A 15,939-nucleotide genomic window follows, 5' to 3' on the forward strand; every position below is an offset into this window, starting at 1 on the left:
TGAGCAGGGACTTGGTTGCCCTGGGGGATATTACCGCCTTGGTTCTCCCATCAAACTGTCAGGCTTTGTAACTTGAAGAAATGAGGGGAGGAGCAGGAGAGGGACAGTTTCTAACGAGCTGTCAGCAGGGCCCCACCACCGGCTGGAAGCCTCCCTCTTTGTCAGCCTGCCTCAGCCCTGACTTTGTTCCAGTGCTATTAGGGTAAAATCCTTGCGTTTCTCTCAGAGAAAGAGAAGTGGCCTGGGGCTGAGAGGCACAGATTCATAAGTAATTTCTCTCGTTATACACTTCCAGTGCTTAATCGCCATTTCAAAGAGGAAGAGCCATCATAGCAGACTTTGAGAATTTTGCCCTGGAAAGGACTCATATCCCTCCTACTACAGCTTAATCAGCATGCTTTTCTTAATTGCTTAAAATGGGGGAGACCTGGCTCTCAGCAAGGCTGAGTTCGTAGGTGGCCCTCTGTCCCAAGTGATTTTTAAGGGTGGAACAAGGGAGAATTTACAAAGTGCTAATGTGGAGATCCTTCTAGAGGTGGGATCTGCTTGCATGGGTGAGTTATCAGAGGAACCAGAGAGGTTCTTGGAGTTGATGCCAGGTATAACACTAGATGGAAGGGTATCTAGAGATGTCAGAGCAACACAATTCCAGTAATCGCAGAGCTGAGAAGTGACAGGCTTGCTAGTGAAAACCCTGGGTGCCCTAGCAATTTGTGTTTTGTGTAGGTATTATAGATTTGCTTTATTTTTGTCAGCCACTATACTATTTATTATAAAATTATGCATTCAAGATTATAATATTAAAATAATAATTAGTTTAAACAGTTTATAATCCAGGATTACAGATGGTATGACAACCACAGCCCTGGAATGTGTTTTGGATAGCTACACAAGTAGTGTGTGGATACATTCTTGCTGTAAAATATTTAGAAGTTTACACAGCAAAAAAGTCCCTTCCCTCCCATTTCTTTTCCCAGAGGTAATCATTGTCAACAATTTGGTGAGTTCCCTTCAATCATCTACCTAATATATACGTATATTGTCCTGGCTAGTGTGGCTCAGTTGGTTGGAGGGTTGTCCCAAAACCAAAAGGTTGTGGGCTCGATTCCTAGTCAGGGCTCATACCTAGGTTGCAGGTTCAATCCCTAGTCCTGGCACGTACGGGAGGCAACCAATCAATGCTTCTTTCTCTTCCTTCCTGTCTCCCTTCCTCTCTCTCTAAAAGTAATGAAAAAAAGTGTCCTCAGGTGAAGATAAAAAAAAACCCATATACATATATACTTATCTTTTCACATAAGTGGGATTATATATCACATATTGTTATGTAACTTTTAAAACACTTAATAGTATACGTATATCTTGGAGATGTTTCATGGCAGTAGGTATGTCTTCCTCATTCATTTCAGCATTAGCACAGTATTGAATTACAGGGATGTATGTATCCTACTTATGGAATTACTCACTAATTCGTAGATATAAAATTGCTTCCAATATGTTTGCTATTACAATCAATGCTGCAATGAGCCTCTGTGTAGATACATCTGTGTACTCATATTCTTGTAGGATAGATTCCTGGACACAGAATTGCAAGATCAAGGGCAAACCTCAAGTCTTTTTTGGTTTCATTATCATTTCTACATTTGTGTATATTGCACCATATATCTAACTCTTTTCATCTCTCAATTCATCTCCATCAGTGCTTCTCAACTCCAGCAGTACATTAGCTTCACCCGAGGGACTTCTAAAAATTACATATGCCCAAGCTGCACCCCAGACCCCTAATTCAGAATCTTTGAGAAAGGGATCAGGCTTTGGATTGTCAGAAGGAAATCTGGAAATTCTAATGTGCAGCAAAGATCCAAAACCATTGATCTATATATTAAACAAAACACCAGAACTCTAGAGCATTTTAAGATACGTGTAGTACAATAATTATAGAAGCTGAGTCAGTCAAACAGTCATTGATGGTCTACTCTTAAAACAGGCTGAGTAAATCAGTTGTCCAGGTGAAAATAAATGTGGTGTTTAATAGTTGTATAGCATTTTTATCTTTTTAAAGTGCTTTTTTCTTTTTCTTTCTCTCTTTCTCTCTTTCTCTCTCTCTCTCTCTCTCTCTCTCTCTCTCTCTCTGTCTCTCTCTCTGTCTCTGTATCTCTGTCTCTCTGTCTCTGTCTCTCTCTCTCTCTCTCTCTCTCTCTCTCTCTCTCTCCTTTCTTTTTAATCCAGGGTTATCTTCAATTCAAAGTTGTGAGCATGGGCCAGGAATGACATTATCTATTTTTTACAGTCCCATAGGCTGATGGGGGTAAAAATGTTGTTTCTTGATTTTAATGTGTTTAGGAAAAATCTAGGTTCTTCTTAAAATGCAGATGCCAACTTAGTAGGCCTAGGGTGGGGCCTGAAATTTTGTGCTTCGAAAAAGCACGTAGGTGATGCTGATGCTGCTGGTCTGAGGACCACACTTTGATTAGTAAGCACCTGGGTAAAATGTAGTGCACTATATATGATGAAGAGCTCAATCTAATGGAAGAAACTGGCTTCACAGGGTGCACTCTGAATATGGTACTGAAAGGATTCTAAGCCTATTGACTGCCATACCATCTGAGCTTGCCCAATACTGTATCTTGTCTGACTATAACCTTGCCTTTTGGGGAATCCTGATGGGGCTCATGGGGCCTTCAGTGCTCATTCCACTGCCTTTCATACCTCAGGTATAGCCAATCCTCCCATGGGGAATCAGAGGACCCAACTCTGAACTTGACTTGTCCCTGCCCATCATTTACTCTCTTAAGTCAACGGTCTTCCGGAGGGGACTTTGCAGCCCAGCACTGGCTTTCATGTCCATCACATGTGCAAGTCTCTTGGCAATATCTACTCACCCTCTAAGACAGCACCATCCTCTTTGAACTATGCCTGTCCTCGGTTTTCCTCTCAGCCTTTAGAGATTCTCATCCTATGTAGGATAAGAATAATAAACATAAATGTTTCTGATTTTCCCTTCTCTTGATACTTGTTTCTTTAACTTAATAAAATTCTGTTACTCTTACTTTCTTGTTCCATGTTTCTCAACTGAATCACAAAGATAAAAATATTTGTATCTCACTAATGAAAATTAGACTTTTAAAAATGATTTTTGTGTGGTTTTATCTTTTGGAACAAAAGAGTTAGAAGTAATAATAAACTAATAAAGGCATTATATTTAATAGGCCATTTTCTCTTGAAAACATTGGCTGCCAATATGGATTCCAGAAATTGAAGATTAATATGTGCAAGCTGTAGGATCCAAGAGGTGCTGCTGGGATAGGAATTAGAAGTGGGATGCTATCCATGCTGGAGGGAACATTCTGAGGGGGAAAGGACTGGCCTCAACCAAGTTAACTCTGCCTATTATATGCTCTCATGTGTCTTTTCCTTAAAGGCATGTAGCACTTACCATGGCTATAATTTTAGTAATTTTGTTTGTTCAATGCTCTTATTAATTGTCTTCCTCATTGAAGTAGAGAAATCACGAGGTTAAGAACTTTGTCTTTTTGTTCACCATGTTACCCTTACCTTCAGTGCAATGCCTGGCACATAGTAGATTGCCAATAAATATTAATCAAAATGAGTGAATAAATCTTGAAGAAAAAGAAACAATGGTATTATGTTATGAGATGATGTTAAACTAAGCTTAAAATGAAAATAAAAACTAAATCTAAAAAATAACTCTCAAGAAGTCTACAAAGCTTTGCTTACAGAAGAAATTCCTGATTGGAAAAGTTGAAGATTCATTGCTTTAGTCAGGTAGAAGATTAAAACTCATACACAATACCTTACCTCTTTCAATAATGTTGACATTGTTTTGTAATTCTCTATAAGCCCTATGCCTCTTCCACTTCTAGAGCAGGATGTTTCCCTGTTCAGAACTTGGATCTGTTGTATGGAAGTTAATCTGATGCAAGAAACCAAATACTGTGACTTTATCACAAGAACAAGGACCTTCCACAGTCTTCTTAAACACAATGAGCTAGTAATACATTTAAAATGTTTAAAAAATTTGAGGTAAAGCACACCTCAAAAGGGAAGTTGTGCTGTTGATTTTCAAGTGTAATTTAACAGAAAATATTCTGAGTTCCCTGGAATAAAAGCAAAATAAAAAAACTGTAAAATTTCATTCAATAATTTTTGTCACACCAGAGGCAATATGGCACAGTGGAGCAGGGACCACTGTTGTCTAGCTGTGCCATTTTGTGCAAATGGCTCAATTACTTTTGCCTTAATTGCCTCATCTATAAGTGGGATAAGAAAACCATGTACTTCAGCTGTTATTGTAATTTGAATGATTTAGTGTTTGTAAAGCATGTGGAATGATACCTGTCATATAATAAGCATTATATACATGGTTTTACATAAACAAACTTGGATAATGTGGTAGGCAGGTATTAAGTACCAACAAACCCCCAGGAAAGTAGTGAACTCCTTAACACTTGCTGTGTATCAAGTGTTAATGTTTAGGCAGTTTTACATCAATTTTTATGACAACCCTCATGGAAATATCATCCTTATTCATTCCTTCAGCCAATATTTATTGTCTACTAGAAGTCATGAGCTGTTTTACGTCCTGGGATACAGCATCTTGGAATTTATATTTTAAAAAATCACTATTTTATTATCAAATGATATTCAATAGCTCCCAGTTTCCAGATCTGCTCTCAACTGTGGCACACCACATTATTATTTATCAAAATAATAGTTTCTCATAACCTCTGAAGTTCTTTTTTGTAGTGCTTTGAAGAACAAGTTTTTCCCTCTGTTCTATTTATTATTGTTATAGACTATCTTAATTTTGTATTCTTGTGAAGTCTCTTTGAAATCTGTTTTTTTTTTCAATAAAAACTTGATTTTTTTAGGTTATAAATAACACATTTATTGGAAAGTATGCCATTGTTTATTATTTTTTCTATTAAAGCAATGCTGCAATACATAACTGTATACCTCTATACCTATTTTTGCAAACTTATATAAATTTCTTTGAAATAAATTGCTAGAGGAGAAACTGGTTGGTAAAATGGTATCTGCATTTTAACCCTGACTGATATTGCCAAAATGCACTCTAAAAGGGTTTTAGCTATTGACACTCTCACCAACAAAAGTGCCTTTTCCCCTGAACTCTCAACAACACTTTTTTATCAATATTTTTAATTTTTGTCAGTCTGATGGGCAAAAATGGATAAATTGGTATGGTTTCAATTTAATAATGAGGATGACTTTTAGTATATTATTGGCCATTTGTATTTCTTTCCTGATTAATTTCTTCATAGTCTTAGGTCATTTCTCTATCAATATGATGAAGCTCTGAATATGTAATAGATGTATCTGATAAGCATGCTGTAAATATTTTTCCAAGTCATCATATTTTTATTCATAGTGCCTATCACCATACAAAGTCAATGTTTTTTCTTTATGGCTGTTGAGATTGTGCCATAATTGAGAAAGTCTATTCTACCTTAACACTGTTTCAAAAACTCCTTTATTTAACCTATTTTGTTTGTAGTTTAAAATATTTAAATCTTAAATCCATCCAGAGTTTATTTTTGTGCTTAATGCAAAGGAGAAAGCCAAACTTTTTATCACAAGTAAATTTGATGTAACCGACAATCACATTAGATAAAGATCTGCACTTGAAAAGCTACATTGTGTCTAAAAGCACATATTGAGAGTTGAATATGGTCATGCTATCCTGAGAGGGTTCCAGAGGCACATATATCTTATAGCTAAAGCAGGGTCTTCTTCTGAGACAGTTTCCTTCCATATACCAGCTCCAGTCCACACACATAATAGCTAAATAAAAATACTAGTTACAGCAATAATAATTAAAAATAGTACATATTTTCAGTAATTAACAAAAGTCAGATATTCTGAAAATCAAATAACTGGCAAGTGAGTTTATATTTTAACGTGATAGTTTCCTTCATATAAGTGTTTAATTATATGTTAGACATAAATGACTCATTGAAAGCACTTTATAGAGGCACCTTCTTTTCTGGCATATATTCCCAGGTTTATAGAAAATGGCCAATTTACAGGTTAGAGAGACTAGGGCAGACCCTCTATGAGAAGAGGAAGAATTTAAAACAGAGTGGAAATCTTTGATTACCTTGTTTCACACATCCCTAACTACAGAGTGAAGATTCTGTATCTTTTTCCTGTTTGTGCCCAATCAATAAAGACATGCTTTGGAAACAATGATGTGGAAGATGGTTATTAAGAATTAATTCTGATGATAACCATTCTGACAGGTCTCAGGTGTTATCTCATTGAAGTGCTAGTGAGGACGTGGAAAAAGGGGAACTCTTCTGCACTGTTGGTGGGAATGCAGGCTGGTGCCGCCACTATGAAAAGCAGTATGAAGTTACCTAAAACAATTAAAAATGGAATTGCCTCTTGACCCAGCAATCCCACTTATAGGAATATATCTGAAGAAACCTGAAACACTCATTCAGAAGAACATATGTACCCTTATGTTCATTGCAGCATTATTTACAATAGCCGAGATTTGGAAGCAGCCCAAGTGTCCATCAGTACATGAGTGGAAAAAAATGCTGTGGTATATTTACACAATAGAATAGTACATGGCCATAAAAAAGAACATTTTACCCTTCACCACAGCATGGATGGACCTGGAGAACTTTATGCTTAGTGAAATAAATCAGAGAAAGAAAAATACTATGTGATCTCACTCAGATGTGGAATCTAATGAACAAATGGAACTGACAAGCAAAAGAGAGACAGACTCATAGAGAGCAGGCAGACAGCTGTGGGGTGGGGTAGATTATGGGGGTATTTGAGTACCCATTCTACATGAAGAATCTTGTTGCTGTGGAGGACATCAGAAAGTATAATGGATGGTTTCAGTTCTCAGGGAACAAACAATGAAGTTGTTAAGTACACATAAAAATGAACAATCTCAGGCAATATAATGATACTAAATGAGGAGAAGAAACACAGTTTTATAGTTTAGAAAAGGCAGGCATTTTTTTTGAGCTACAGTGATAGAAATATGTGTTAGGTACTTAAAGAGCTTTAAAGGCATTTTATTTTCTTAAGTAAATTTTATTATGTTGTTACAGTTGTCCCCAATTTTTTTTCCTTTGCTCTCCTCCGCCCAGTACCCCATTCCCTCCAGCAATCTCACCCCCCCTTAGTTCATGTCCATGGGTCATGCATATAAGTTCTTTGGCTTCACCCTTTCCTATATTATTCTTAACTTCCCCCTGTCTATTTTGCACCAGCCAATTATGCTTCTTAATCCCTGCACCATCTCCCCATTTTTCTCCCTTCTTCTCCAAGCTGATGACCCTCCAAATGATCCCCATACCTATGATTCTGTTCCTATTCTGGTTTGCTTAGTTGGATTTTGTTTTTATTTTTTAGTTTCAGTTGTTGATAGTTGTAAGTTTGTTGACATTTTAATGCTCATAGTTTTGATCTTCTTTTTTTTAAGTAAGTCCCTTTGACATTTCATATAATAAGGGCTTGGTGATGATGAACTTCTTTAGCTTTACCTTGTCTTGGAAGCACTTTAACTGCCCTTCCATTCTAAATGAGAGCTTTGCTGGATAGAGTAATCTTGGTTGTAGGTTCTTGTTTTTCATCACTTTGAATACTTCTTGCCAGTCCCTTCTTGCCTGCAAAGTTCCTTTTGAGAAATCAGCTGAGAGTCTTATAGGAACCCCTTTGTAGGTAACTCTTTGCTTTTCTCTCACTGCTTTTAAGATTCTCTCTTTATCTTTAGCCTTTGGCATTTTAATTATGATGTGTCTTGGTGTGGTCCTCTTTGGGTCTAGCTTGTTTGGAACTCTCTGTGCTTCCTGGACTTGTATGTCTGTTTCCTTTACCAAATTTGGGGAGTTTTCCTTCATTATTTTTTCACATAAGCTTTTAATTTCTTGCTCTTCCTCTTCTCCTTCTGGCATCCCTATGATTCGGATGTTGGTACATTTAAAGTTGTCCCAGAGGTTCCTAAGCTTCTTCTCATTTTTTCTATTCTTGTTTCTTCATTCTGTACTGGTTGGTTATTTTTCTTCCTTATGTTCCAAATCATTGATTTAAACCTTGGCTTCCTTCCCTTAACCATTGGTTTTGTGTGGATTTTTCTTTATTTCATTAGGCATAGCCTTCACTTCTTCTCTTATTCATTTGCCGTACTTAAGCATATCTATCAAGCCTGTGAGCATTTTTATCACCAGTGTTTTTAACTCTGTTAGGTTGGCTATCTCCTCATCACTTAGCTCTCTCACTGGAACCTTGATCTATTCCCTCTTTTGGGCCATACTTCTCTGTCTCCTCATCTTGACAGGCTCCTGTTTTTATCTGCCTCTGTGTCTTAGATAGAGCTATCGCACCTGTCTGGATGAGTATTTCTTCGCACTGAAGATTTGCTGCCAAAAGAAGTTTGGAGGGTTAGAGCAGAATCCAAATGTACTATGGATACTGTAGTTGTGTATTTTCTAGAATTAGGATTATTCTCTCCTCTCTGTCATCCTGTCAAAGAGCATCATGTAACTTTTAGTACAAAATAACAGATTTGTTCTTGCTGCTTACTGGATAGAGAAATCATACTCCAATAGTATGAGGACTAGCATACAAAGCTTCAATTTCACCTCTATATACACACAGCCATTCAGCCAACTGCAATCCCATGAAAGACATTCCTATTCATCACGTCTGACATCAGTCTTTAAGGTCATAATACATGTGGTATTGTGAATATAGGTCTGATCTGACTCAGGTGTGACAGAAAAAAACTAACACAGACAGTACAATCACGTCAGTAAATTACAATTTAAAAGCCGTTACCAGGGCTCAGACCATATAAGTTACACACATTTTAAAACCACATCCTGCTAGTTCAGTAGATTGACTTCCCAGAGAGTACAGGAAGATTAGGTCTATTCATAAAATAACCCTATCTGATTGTCCAGGGACAAGCTACTGTTTATGTTTGCCAGGCAGACCCATATCCTGAGCAGAGGACCTAAAACCCTGTGCATTTTCCACCAGTTACTTCAAGGCTATACAGGCTCTGAAGTTCTTTCTATGTAATCACCTAAACAATAAGAATAATACTTTAAAAAAATTAGGTAAAAGTAAACACATGAACACAACGATCAAAAACTTTGTTTTTATTTTACTTCTCATGAGCACTCAATACAGGGTGGGGCAAAAGTAGGTTTACAGTTGTGATATGCAAACACCAAGTTTATTCTTGTATCATTATTTATTAATTATTGTATTATTTTCCATATGAACAACAGTAAACCTACTTTTGACATACCTTATATTTTGCAAAAGAAGGGCAGTGCTGCCCTCTACTGTTGGATGTTGAAATGTTAACAATATACTTGTATTTCCTGCTGTGTGAAACAGAGTAAGACAATCACATTTAGTCTAAAATAAATGTGTTCTTGGCAAACACATTGAACTTATTTCCTTCATTATCTCTTAATCTACTTCCATCTTGTACCAAAATATAGGACTTCAGAACATGACTCAGTTAAAAAACGGACATCACAACTTGGGGAAAAATGCTTAACATGTCGTTCTAGGAGTAAGAGGCTATATTTGTGATGCATTTAGGGAGAAATGGGGCAAGGAGAGGAAATTTTCTTTTGATTTTAATTAAGGTCTGTAGCCTTGCAGTTCTGTTATTCAAGTGTTTTTATTTGCTTTTTTAAGTCAATCAAGTTCCTTTGTGTTTCAACTGGACTAAGGACAGTCACCTGGTGATGTTGAGAGTAGAGAAATAGTGTTTCTAAAACACCTTCTACTCTTAAAAAGAAGATAATATAGAAATACAAAGGGCTATTATTAACATTGCTTTATTTAATTTAATTATGAAATACATTGTATTATTACCTTTAAATTGCTTTGAGATTTTTTATTGCCAGAAAGACTTCTTGGAGCACTCTAAATATTTTAAAAATTGTGTTTTCTGATATATTTTCCATTTTCAAAGAATTTCAGGGTACACGAGGCCAGAGCAGAAAGATCTCAAAGAGAGTCAACCTTATCCTTATCCTACAACTACCCAGGGACTAAAGTGTATCTCTTTAGCAATTACAGTTTCTACAAGCATGGTAAAGGTGTGTGTGTGTATCAACACTAAACAAAAATCTATTGTCCCAATTTACAGTTAAAATACCAAAACTCAGACACATAAAGTAATGTACTCAGTTTCACAAACTAGTAAGATGCAAAACTAGAGTATTATTGGAGGTGCAAATCATATGCATTGTTCTGCTATGCAGCTCATCATTTAATAAACGAAGTAAGTAAATCTCAAGGGCAAGTGCTGGTAAACGTCTGTGATGATGATGATGGTGGGGTGGTAACAGCTAACATACTGAGTGTTTACTAAGTATTCAATATAATTCAAAGTATTCTGCATTAAATCATTTAATCCTCATATTTTGCATTTAATCCTCACAGCAACCCCATGAGGTAGAACTGTTATTATTCCCATGTTACAGATGAGGAAACTGAGGCATACAGAGGAAATCTAATTTCAGAGGCCATGCTTTTAACCATTAAGCTACACTGCTTTTTAAGTAACTATATAGCACAACAATTTCTAAATGATAACCTGGAACTTAATAACATTCAACAAATAGATAAAGGCATCAACAGTTGTCATCCTGTTGATATCTCTGTTATACAAAAATCTCAGCTTTAAAAAATGTTCTGATGTGGCTGCCCAGTTCTGGAACTAATGTTAGTCCCCATTAACTCCAAGCTTTATTGGACATGCCCTTCTATGAGATAGGAAGTAGCAAGAGATCCTCACGTGGTTCAACCCACGTGTGCAGGTGGGGCAAGGAGTCATACTTAGGTGAGGGAGAGAAGTAGTGGAAGAGAAGCATGAGAAGATAGTTCCACTAAAACACACCAGGAAACACAAAATACACCCAAGAAACAAGCCAGTTAATTGGGTTGATAAGCAATCTCTTTCCTCAGCAAGAGTCACTCAGTTCAGTGAGTTCAGTGAGAGAATTGGCACCTGTGCTTATCTCATCACTCATTGCTTAGCCACAGAGTGATTTTAGAACAGCTCTCTTCTTACAGCTTTTTTCTTTTCTTTTCTTTTTTTCCCTTTCTTTCTTTCTTTCTTTCTTTCTTTCTTTCTTTCTTTCTTTCTTTCTTTTTCTTTCTTTCCCTCCCTCCCTCCCTCCCACCCACCCTTCCTCCCTTCCTTCCTTCCTTCCTTCCTTCCTTCCTTCCTTGCAGATCCTGTCTCAGGTTTATTTGTACAGATAGCACAGGAGGACATCAGGTCCACACAGACAGCAGCCTAGGGGTCACACCAGTTGTTCCATCCTCACATCAGCAGACAGAAGCCTCTACTCTGGAGCCTTCAAGGGGCCTGCGCACCATGTGGAGCCTCAGCTAGAACCAGAGCCCAAGCTGCAGCCATAGCCTGGGTCTTGGTTTGAGCCTTGGCCTTGGATTTTGGTCTGCACTGCCTGAGACCCCTGGCGTCAGACACAAGCACCTTTTCCAAGCTTGGGGTGAGTGATGTAGGCAAGTAGATTGAGCTTGCGGCTGTCACCCTTTGGAATCTTGGGTTTGACCTCTTTGGTTTTGGCAAGGACCTCGATAGCCTTAGCATGTGCCTTCGTGGCCTTTGCATTGTTGGCCTGCATCTTCTTCAGGTCCTTCTTGTGTTTCTTGTTGAAGCACAAGTTCCTCAGGAACCTGGGATCTATCCACTTAAGAGATTTGTATCTTTGTGATTGGGATTTCATGATGCCGTTTCTGTGCTATTTCAGGACTAGTTGTGCATGGTGTGGTTCTTGGACTTGGCCATATCTGCACCAAAGCCTGCAGCTCCTGAAACACCTGGGATTTTATTTATTTTTAGAGAGGGGGGAAGGGAGGGAGAAAGAGAGGCAGAGAAACATCAATGTGTGGTTGCCTCTTGCACATCCCCAACTGGGGACCTGGCTTGCAACCCAGACATGTGCCCTGACTGGGAATTGAACTGGCAATCCTTTGGTTTTCAGGCCAGCACTCAATCCATTGAGTCACAGCAGCCAGGGTGGTCCTTAAAGAAACATTTGTACAGCACACAGCTCAGCTGCTAAATAACATCCTACATCTAGTGACAGCATACACCCAAATATAACCATTTCAAACCACTTTGCAATTGAATGCAAAGTGTGAAAAACTACTTCCTCCCCTGACTTGTTCCTAAATTTAGACCTTCTGGGTATCAGGTTCAAGAATGAATACAGTCCTGGCTGGTGTGGCTCAGTAGATTGAGTGCCAGCCCATGAACCGAAGGGTCAGCGGTTCAATTCCTAGTCAGGGCACATGCCTGGGTTGCAGGTGGGTTCCCAGTTGGGGGCATGAGGCAACCAATCTACATATCTCTCACACATTGATGTTTCTCTCCCTCTCTTTCTCCTTCCCTTCCCCTCCCTCTAAAAATAATAAAACCGGTCCTGGCTGCTGTGGCTCAGTGGATTGAGCGTTGGCCTGCAAGCCAAGTGTTGCTGGTTTGATTCCCAGTCAGGGCACATGCCTGGGTTGCATGCCAGGTCCCCAGTTTAAGGCGCGTGAGAGGCAACCATACATTGATGTTTCCCTTTCTTTCTCCCTCCCTTCCCCTCACTCTGAAAATAAATAAATAAAATCTTTCAAAAAAAAAAAAAAAGCTAACAGTAGAAAATATATTAAAAAATAATAATAAAACCTTGGAAATAAAATATTTTAAAAAGAGACTGAATACAATAAGCAGGTGTGGGTTTGCTTAGAGGTCCATGTAGTGCCTACTGCTGCCCAGGCCTGGCCTGCTTCTTATGCTATGGGGCAGAGCTGCTCAGCCCTGAAGGCTTCAAATTTCCAAGAGATATATTCTAAAGAGATTTATTCCAGATGAAGCTGTTCCCAGTTCCTCCCTTACAATTCTTTTGAAGGAAGGAGAAAAAAGAAAAGGCTGAAGGGTGACAGTACAGAGAACTCTTAAATGCTTGAACAGATGGTAACAGTAAAGTCAGAAGGCAAGGAGAATACCAGCCTATCTTTCTTTTGACTCTTATTGCCCTTTCCCTGGACACTCACTTCACCTGGCTGCCTACTTGTCTGGGCAGTACTGGCCTCTCAAGAGTCTTTTGCTTGAACTATCCATTCAGCAGGGAGGCACGATTGCATCAATTCTATGCCAAAGTGTTAAAATTAGCAATGGCCTGGGAAGCATTTTGTTTATTTCAAGATTGACATTTTACTTTGAGACATAACCTACAGGGCTCAAGATGGAATAGCACCGAACTTAAAGTAATCTCCAAGAAAACAGACCAAGTGCCCATCAGTAGATGAGTGGATAAAAAATCTGTGGTACATTTACACAATGGCAAACTATTTGGCTGTTAGCATGGATGGCCTTGGAGATTATTATGTTAAGTGAAATAAGCCAGTCAGAGAAAGACAAACACCATATGATCTCACTTATATGTAGAATCTAATGAACAAAAACTGATGAACAAAATAGAAACACAGGCATGGGCACATGGAATAGACTGATAGCTGTCAGAGGGGAGAGGGATTGGGGGACTGCATGAAAGAAGGTGAAAGGATTAAGCAAAAATACACACACGTATATAGATAACAATGTGGTGATAGCAGAGGGAAAGCGGGGTGAGCGATAGTTGGAGGTAGGCAAGGGGGGTGAAAATGGGGATGGAAGAAGACTTTGCTTGGGGTGGTGGGCACATGATGTAGTGTACAGATGATGTTTTGTTGAATTGTACCTTGAAACCTGTACTCCAATAGCTCAATTAAAAAGAAAAAAGAAAAAGAAAGGTGTATTGAGAAAGGTAAAAAATGTAATCTCTGCCCCGCCTGATGTGGCTCAGTGGATTGAGTGCTGGCCTGTGAACCAAAGGGTCACCGGTTTGATTCCCAGTCACGGTACATGCCTGGGTTCCAGGCTGGGTCCCCAGTTGGGGGTGCATGAGATGCAACCACACACTGATGTTTCTCTCCCTCTTTCTCCCTCCCTTCCCCTCTCTAAAAATAAATAAAATATTTTAAAAAATGTAATCTCCAAGAACTTCATATTCCCAAGGAAAGAAGTTTCAGACTTGGATCCCACATACATTGCCTCCCCCCACCCTCCAGTAACTGTTTGCCCCTCCCTAACGTTCAGAACAGGTATCATGGAGACATGAGGAAAACTGCATGCATATGGCACTTTCTGTCCCTATCAGCCCTGACTTGGTTATGGAGCTGCTTAGGTTGTTAATAAATATTTATTTGGACTTAGCTAAGTTGACCATGTTTAGCTAACCTAGGGTTGTTTCTCCCCAAGGGAATGACGTAAGGAGTGACCATGATATTGTGGGTCAATGCTGTGAAGATCATACCTCTAAATCAAACTCTGGGGAGGCTGGGCTGTAGAACACCCCTCTCAGCAGTTGCCCTCTGCCTGTGCTTTTGGAAGCACCGAAAGTTCATTGTCATTTCACCTTTAAACTTGCAATCTCAGAGGAAAGGGTTGTTCATGAAACACTGTGGGCGGTTACCTTTAAAACCAGAGGCAACATTTCTGAAAAGAAGCAGGGAGTCAAAGGTTGGCAGGTGTTGCACAAAGTTCTTTTGGCTTGTGTTCGTTACTTTGAATGGAAAACTCATTTGGAGATTTGTTCTATTACTCAACAAAGAGAGGCTGAGTTATTGTTTTCTCCTGACACACCAGAATTGGCTCCTCCTTCCACCATTTACTGAGTACTCACTAAGTGCAGGAAACTGAGGAAGACTTACGCAGGGTAAGATCTCTAGCCAAAAGAAGCTTACCATCTACAAGGGGTGTGGCAGATGAGCAACGCTAACAAGCGCTAACATTTAGGGAGCGCTTAACTAGATGCAACAAAACACTTTATATGTATTAACTCACATAATCCCCACAACAACCCCGAGGAAAAGACTATTATCTACTTTACAGAGCGGGAACAGAGGTCAAGTCATTTGCCTAAACCTGCCCAAGTTAGTAAATGGCAGAGCCAGAATGCAAACTAGGCCATAGGTACTTAATTAGGGCATTTTCTAAAATGGTAATATTACTAACAAGGTACAGAAGCAAAGGAAAGAGACAGACCTTGACCGGAGTGAGGGTGAACGGAACACTTTATGGCGGAGGCATTTATTCTGAGTCTTGAGGGTCAGCAGATGGAGGGTGGGGAGGTGGGAGGCGAGAGGCTGGGAGGTAGGAATATCAGGGGAGGAAGGAGCATTCTGACTGAAAGAGGCAGTCTGGGCACCAGCCAGCCGAGGACAGCAAGATCTGGCGGAGGACGCGCGTGCGTGGAAGGAAAGGTGGAGAGGTTAGGTCGCACGGAGGTCCTGAAGGTCCCTGAGGACTAGCCTTCTCTGTAAGGAAGGGGGAGCAACCATCTCAAACTGTAAAGAGCGGCAGAATGGAATTCCTGGTCTCTCCCTGACTTTCAGTAAGATGTCCTCTAGCCGAGGCCAAGGCGGGCGGCCCACCCACATTTCCCTCAGGAGCTAACTGACGGCCGATGGTCAAGGTCGCCTGCGCGATTTCCGGAGCTGCACGTCCCAGCCCGACGGCCAGCGTACCGAGCGCAGACCCGGGGCCTTGGCTGCCAGCCCGGGTCAGGAACGTGCGCGCTGCCGCGTCTGGCAGCGAGAACACCTGCTCCGCGGGTACCGAAAGGCCGGTCGTCTGTAATTCCCGCTGGCCACCTTCCTTAGCTAGGAGGCACTAAAAGGTCGACGACGCAGCCTCTGGGACACACTGGCCGCTGGGCGCCTCCCCTCAGTCCCGGGACGCCTAGGAACAATGGCCTCAGCGATAGGAGCACACTCCGCCAATCAATCATAGGGCCAGCCTGCATCTCAGCCAGAGCACATTGTATCATTCATTCTCGGATTGGTTAATAA

The 15,939-nt window shown here is 39.9% G+C and overlaps 1 pseudogene; it reads right to left on the reverse strand.

Annotated features, from left to right (window-relative positions):
• Window positions 1-11,392: 11,392 nt before the first annotated feature.
• Window positions 11,393-11,845, reverse strand: LOC150009873 (large ribosomal subunit protein eL29 pseudogene; annotated as a pseudogene).
• Window positions 11,846-15,939: the final 4,094 nt, after the last annotated feature.

Source organism: Furipterus horrens, unplaced genomic scaffold (assembly GCF_987537825.1).
Source record: "Furipterus horrens unplaced genomic scaffold, mFurHor1.1.pri manual_scaffold_5, whole genome shotgun sequence".
NCBI classification, from domain to species: Eukaryota; Metazoa; Chordata; class Mammalia; order Chiroptera; family Furipteridae; genus Furipterus; species Furipterus horrens.